Genomic DNA, 7,280 nt, shown 5'->3' on the forward strand with positions numbered 1-7,280 from the left:
AATATTTGTTCTCCAAGCGTCCTCCAAATTCTGATCTTGTATTTTCTTCTAGTCTGTAATTTTCCCTAAATAAGATTCATTTAAGGCAGTTTCAAATAGTCCTTTGTATATGCCTATGACTCACAGCAAGGAATTTCTCTTTGAAGTCCACTGTGTAATATTTATTCCCAGAAGAATTTTCATAAATTTTATTTCTTAAATTACTTTAAGACAGAATTTAGCATGCGCAATGTCCAAAATACAGTATATTCTCTCTACTCCCTTGCAAGTAAATTAATTCCCATTTTAGTCACTGTGATACTTTATCAGAAATTAAATTTGGTATCTTTCTGTTAGTTTAGAGGCATAATTGTAGTGATTAGGTGAGAGGAAGAAGCCGTTTTATAGGATTAGCAGTGTTCGTAATCAAAAAACAGCATTTTGACAGACTTCTATGTTTTCAATAAAGGACATTTTAATTTCCAGGGGCTAATATTATAGAGGATATTACTGCCCAGTCATAGAAAACAGCAGGAACCATTGTTAACAGCATGCCTACCTTTGAAGACATTGTCCGGATTTTGAGTTTACTTGAAAAGATGATGCCAGTTTTGGAGGGCATTTCCCAACAGGAAAAATCAATAACTCTGTTACAACCATCACTCACATACAGGTCAATTTTGAATACATTTTATTTCCTGCTGACAAATGTAATTAATTGTAAAAATAGTTCCACATTTCTCTTTATAACTAAAGGCGACATACTACTTAAATGATCTTAAAGGCATGAATTATCTTCTGAATATGCTAGATAGTTTTTAGAGTTTTTTTTTCTCAGCCAGTCTTCCTTTCATCTTGTTTATGTTAAACTAAAGTGTTTGCATTATATTAAAAAAATAGGTTTTTTTTCTTCTAAGGATCAAGTGTAGGAACTGAAATGAAAAATGATCTATTCTGAATTACTTAAGAGAAGTGAAAAGATTTTTTACTAATGTTATTGAAATCTGTATTTTATCGATAAATTTTTAATTTATAAATAAAAGATTATTACAGTTCATGCAAATATTTTATATTTGTGTTAAGATAGTTGTGACAAACTCCTATTATTAACCGCTTTAGGTTTTGCTTCAACAGTTACAAGCTCAAATCTCAATCTTCTTAGGGCACTGACGAAGACTGAATGAGGCAGAAACAGTTGAGGTTTTGCTTTCCCAGGGTGAATTGCAGGCAGTGTCTGAAGGAGAAGGTGGTTGTAAAAGGGCTTGGCCGTTTCCATCCAGTGTGGGGCTCCCTTCGTGGCTCATATTTACTTTACAGCTCCCCTTTGGACAAACAGACTTCAGCAGGTCTTCACCACGGTTTAGTATTTCTGCCAAATCCTGTGTCTCCTCTGTGTTACTATGCTCCAATAAATATTTTGTACTCTTAACTTCATTTCAGCATGTACTTCTTAGAGAAATCAACCTGTGATAAGGTAATTTTTAAAATATAATATAGAAATATATTACAAATCAGAAAGGGAGACAAATTAAAATTCAATAATGCTACACGTTAATCTACAAAAATACATTTAGCTAAGTCATCATTGTTACACTGATTACTATGAATCTTGCTGAGCATCTTTAAAATGCTTATCATTAGTAGTTTTTAAAATGGGAGAAAAAAGGGAATTTTTCAAGGCAAAACATGTACATGCTGACTACACAATTTGCAATCAGTGATTGTTACAATAGTGAGATAGTAAGTGACCACTGTTAAACATTACCTTTGATGTTGTCCATTGCTTTTTTGAGTAAATACTCTTTAGAAGAAAAGCAAGTTTATATCTTATTATCAGTGGAACACTAAGTAATTGTATTAGTATGTTCTAGGAATGGTCGATGAAGGAAGAAAACTTCACAAATACTTGAATTATTAAAATAAGAAACTTTCCAAAATTTTTGCTGATAGATTTGACATAACTTTTGCTCAGTGATAACTGTAAATACAGAACTAAATTTTAACTATACAAGCATGCTTAAATTTCATGATCTCTGATTTAATCACAGGAATCAAATTAAGAAATTCTATAGATAAATCAGCATCTACTCCAACATATTGTAATTATATACAGAATGTTAATTTGTGTGATTCCTGATTTTTGCCTCTTAATATGGATGTTATCTATAGCTTGGTCTTTAAAGTCAGCATTTTCAGAGATCTTCAAATACATAAAATATGTCAGATGCATATATAGCTTTATGAACACACTGCTGCTATTGTTTGAATGTGCCTGCCAAAAGGCATGTGTTGGAAACTTAATCTCCAATGCAACAGTATTGAGAAGTGGGACGTTCAAAGGAGATTAGGTCATGAGGGCGCTTCCTTCATGAATGGATTAAAGTTGTTATTGAGGGAGTGTGTTCCTTATTTTGAGAGTGGGCTTGTCATGAAAGTGAGTTCAAGTTCAATTATATTGCTCTCTCTAATGTACTTTCTTGCCCTTCTGCCTTCTGCCATGGATGACATTGAAAGAAGTCCCTTGCCAGAAGCAGTGCCCTGGACTTTGTGCTTCCCAGAATCCAAAACTGTAAGAAATCCACCTCTATTCTTTGTAAATTACCAAATCATAAGTATTCTGTTATAGCAACAAAAAATGGACAAAGTCATCGCTAACATAAAGCTCTTCATTAGTTTGTTTTGAAAGAGTTTATGAGAATCACTGGTTAGATGCAGAGGTTATAGCCTACAACTATTACTGTTCTTCCCCTTCTACCTATCTATATTTTGAGTTCTACAGCACAGTACAGAGAAGTCATCCCAGGGAGCGCTAAATACTTGGTGCTTTAATAATGTCAGAGTTGTTTGAACCAGGGCAACTCCATCTTGAATAGGGGCTGTGTAAAATGAGGCTAAGACCTACTGGGCTGCATTCCCAGATGGTTAAGGCAGTGTAAGTCACAAGATGAGACAGGAGGTCGGCACAAGAACAGGTAATAAGGACCTTGCTGATAAAACAGTTTGCAGTAAAGAAGCCAGCTAAAACTCACCCAAACCAAGATGGTGATGAGAGTAACCTCTGGTTGTCCTCACTGCTACACTCCCAACCATCACTTTGACAGTTTACAAATGGCATGACAATGTCAGAAAGTTATGCTACATGGTCTAAAAAAGGGAGGCATGAATAATCCACCTCTTGTTTAGCATATCAAGAAATAACCATAAAAATGGGCAACCAGCAGCCCCTGGGGCTTCTCTGTCTATGGAGTAGCCATTCTTTTATTCCTTTACTTTCTAAATAAACTTGTTTTCACTTTACTCTATGGACTCACCGTGAATTCTTTCTTGCGTGAGATCCAAGAACTCTCTATTGGAGGTCTGAATCTGGACCCCTTTCCTATAACAATAGGATTCCAAAAAGTTTGTATTTTAAGAGTGATGATTTCTCACAGCTAAAATGCTTATTTTATCTTTTGTAGGCCTTTAGGATTTACAGCTCCATCTCAGTTTTTCAACTTCTAAAAATGCCCATTATAGTTTTCTACCACCTTCAAGAAGCTTCCTTCTGCAACACCAGGTAGCATTTATCTTTCTCCCAGCTAGTCTTAGAATTTGTTTATGATATATACTTTAGCATTTAATTATATTCAAGTTAATACTTTCTTGCTGTATTTTTAGATTATTCTGTAATTTTTAAAGTACTCAATGTGTTATTTTTCCCAAAATGTTGTAACTTTTTAGAGATGAACTATGACAAATATTTATTTTGTATCCATTTTTCCTCCAAAGTATTGTAGCTTCTAGCAGGGATGATCCATGAGTATGTTTAAAGTTTTGTAACTCTTTTATTAAATTGAACTGAGAGTAAATCTATTGCGGATAATGCTGTTCTTGGTGTTATCTTCAGTTAATATGGCTGAATGAATGGAGCAAGCCATTCAGAGACAGTGCATTTCAAATGTGTTTGGTTTCCATTAATAAAATTCAATATAGATATGAGACTCACTCTATTGAAAAATCTGAAGATGCAATAAAAGAATAAAATAAAACATGTCTATTTTATTTTATAGCTTTGGAATGTAGTCATAGCTTTATTAGGAGCTATAAAAAATGGGAGAGCATTTTCAATGTATAGTTTTCTTTAACTAGGATATAATTTGGTTTCTTTTTCTTGATTCCTCTTTATCTCCCAAAATTACATCAGTGAAACAAATCTGATATCCTGCATTGCCACACCAGGTTTCATCTTTCAGACTGAAGGAGGCAAGAACATTTGTGTGGGCTTAGTGAAATAAAGATGGATATAATTTGTTTGGCTGTAGCAGGTCTTTGTAGAATCCGTTTGCTGAGTGTTAAAAATTTTCAGATACTGTTCTAAGTGTTAGTAAAGAGACCAGGGATCCTAAGGAATAGTGGTACTTGTACATAGTCTCTCAATTTTATATTTAAATACTAATGATGTGTGTGTATTATTTACAGTTCACATCAATATTATATTTAATTCATTGATTTATAGTTTTGTGTAGTAGTTTATATAGATAAACACGTAACTTAAAAAATTATTCACACTTAACTTTAATTATGTGTGGATTTGTTTACATATTAAACAAATAATATTGAGTCCCTACTACCTGCCAAGCACTATTCCAAACTTTTGGAATACAGTGGAAAATAAAAGAGAGGGAATAAAACTCTGTCTTCAGAGACTTTGATTGTTGAGTTCTTGAAAATCTAATGTTACAGACACTAGCATATATTATTAATAGTTTTTATTAATATATAAAAATGTAAAATTGACCTGTATGAGCAATCTGGTTGCCATACTACTCAAACAGTGCTAAATGTGAATTGTTTTAATCACCACATAGACATGGCATTTAAAATCCACCTGGTAATAGTTGATGTTTTTTCTTCATGCCTACTATTTGTGGGTAACAGGTGAGTAGTATGTAAAAACACCATAGCATTCCACTGGCATCCATACCACATAAAAAGTACAAGATTTTCACAAGAGATGATGGATGGATGGATGGATGGATGGATGGATAGATTCCACAATCACAGAAACATAAATATTTATATACATATATAATCAACTGTGTGTGAATGTGTGTCTTTGTGTCCCACAAGCTGATTGGGTAGGAGCACAAATTAGAAACTAGGTGACTATCTCTCTTGGGAGACACCCCACTGATCACCACACAAATATGCTGGCCTAAGGCATAACATTTTAAGAGAGTTGCGATTGCATACCTTTAGGCAGATATATGGCAGGTGCAATGAAAAAATAGATGGATTTATACAAATATTTCAAGAAAGTTGTCAGCTTTTCTGTTTTGCTGAGCAGCCTCAGGGAAAAATGGGAAATTACCAACTAAGATGGTATTGTGAAAATCAACACAAAGGGAAACAAAGAGGGTCCTGCTAATCCGATAGCACATCCATCTAAACAACCTCATTAATGAGAAAGCAAGGTGCTCAATTGGGAGAGTGGCAGTGTATTTTGTAAGATGTACCTTTCATGTTTAGATTTGCAATTAGCTATATTGCTTAGTTCTGTTTTCTAAGTCAAACAAAAATAATAGAATAATTGAGCTACCCAAAAAATAATTGTAAGGCATTTGGAGACAAGACAAGGTGATAATCCATTAGGGAGAGAAAATTTAACATTTTCTAGCTCTGCAGAAACAGTGGATAGAAGACTAATTAGCAATTTAATACATTAATCAATATCCGAGTTTATTTTATATTGTCTTAAGATCAGTTGGTATCCTGTTCTTTCTTTTTAACATCCATAATATTTGACGTCAGCCAACACTTGGACATGAATTTGTTAATGCAGTTTTTTCATAAGCAACGGTTATTAGTAATTTGCAAACTGCAAGAACAAAAACTGTCTTGGTTTTTTAGTGTCAGACTGAGAAAAATGCTCAGTATAAAATTTCTGGATGATAAAGTAGTCTCAGGGGTCTGTTGTGAGCTCTAAGGCATAATGCAATGGAAAGAGTTTAGGATTTGCCGTAATAATTTCAGGGCTTAACAGCATATGTGCCACAGTTACTGGTTGTAGTATAATGTACAATGCTGCTTAAATGAAAATGGCCATGCATACTTCAGAATATTTTCTTTTTGTAAAAGTGAGCATTTTATTTTATTTAGGTAAACACTTACATAGAAAAGTGCACATATCATTAGCATAGAACTTGAAGAATTTTACGAATTGATTTCTCTAAAAACCAGTAACCAATTTTAGAAACAGAGTACTTACCAACATCCCAGAAGCCTTTCTTGTGACCCCTTCCAGTCTCTACCTTCTCCCAAGGTTAGCTTCTAAAAGTTTATTCACTTTTTATAATTAAAGTAAAATTTGCTCCACATAAAATCAATCACTTTAAAATGCACAATTCAGTGGCAATTAGTACATTCACAATGCTGTGCTACCACCACCTTTATCAGATGTCAAAATATTTTCATCACCCCCAGAGAAAACCTTGTATCCATGAAGTAGTCACGTCTCATTCTTCCCTCTCTCCAGTCCCTGATAACTACTGGGACTGTTTTCTCTCACTGTGTATTTATCTATTCTGGATATTTCCAAGTTGTTTTCTCTCTCTGTGGATTTATCTATTCTGGATATTTCTCTCTGTTTTCTCTCTCTGTGGATTTATCTATTCTGGGTATTTCTCTCTGTTTTCCCTCTCTGTGGATTTATCTATTCTGGATATTTCCAAGCTGTTTTCTCTCTTTGTGGATTTATCTATTCTGGTTATTTCCCATGGACTCACACACCATGTGACCTTTCGTGTCTATCTTCTTTCACTTAGCATGAAGCTTTTGAGATTCATCCATGTTGTAGTATTTATCAGTGCGGCAGTCTTCCCTTTTCATATCTGAATAATATTCTATTATATATACAGTTGACTCTTGAACAACATAGGGGTTGGGGCACTGACCCCCTGTGCAGTCAAAAATCTGCATATATCTTTTGACTCCCCACCAAATTAACGACTAATGAGCTACTGTTAACTGAAAAGCTTACTGTTAACATAAACAGATGCTTAACACATACTTTGTATATTGTACATATTATACAACTGTATTCTTACAATAAAATAAGCTAGAAAGAAGACAAGCTATTAAGGCAATCATAAGAAAGAGAAAATATATTTACTATTCATTAAATAGAAGTGGATTATTATAAAGGTCTTTATTCTCATCTTCACATTGAGTAGGTTGAGTAAGAATAGGAAAAGGAGAGGTTGGTCTTGTTGCATGGGTGACAGAGGCAGTAGAATAGCTGCACATTAGTGGACTCTTGGAGT

General features: G+C 34.0%; 1 long non-coding RNA gene across 1 annotated transcript; it reads right to left on the bottom strand.

Moving 5' to 3' along the window:
- Positions 1–429: 429 nt before the first annotated feature.
- Positions 430–6,508, bottom strand: LOC134737055 (uncharacterized). Its single transcript, XR_010121617.1, has 3 exons — positions 6,227–6,508; positions 3,009–3,123; positions 430–1,443 (listed from the first exon to the last, which is right to left on the bottom strand). It is a non-coding gene; the product is annotated as an uncharacterized lncRNA (long non-coding RNA).
- Between the last annotated feature and the right edge of the window lie 772 nt (positions 6,509–7,280).

Source organism: Symphalangus syndactylus, chromosome 6, assembly GCF_028878055.3.
Source record: "Symphalangus syndactylus isolate Jambi chromosome 6, NHGRI_mSymSyn1-v2.1_pri, whole genome shotgun sequence".
Classification (NCBI taxonomy): Eukaryota; Metazoa; Chordata; class Mammalia; order Primates; family Hylobatidae; genus Symphalangus; species Symphalangus syndactylus.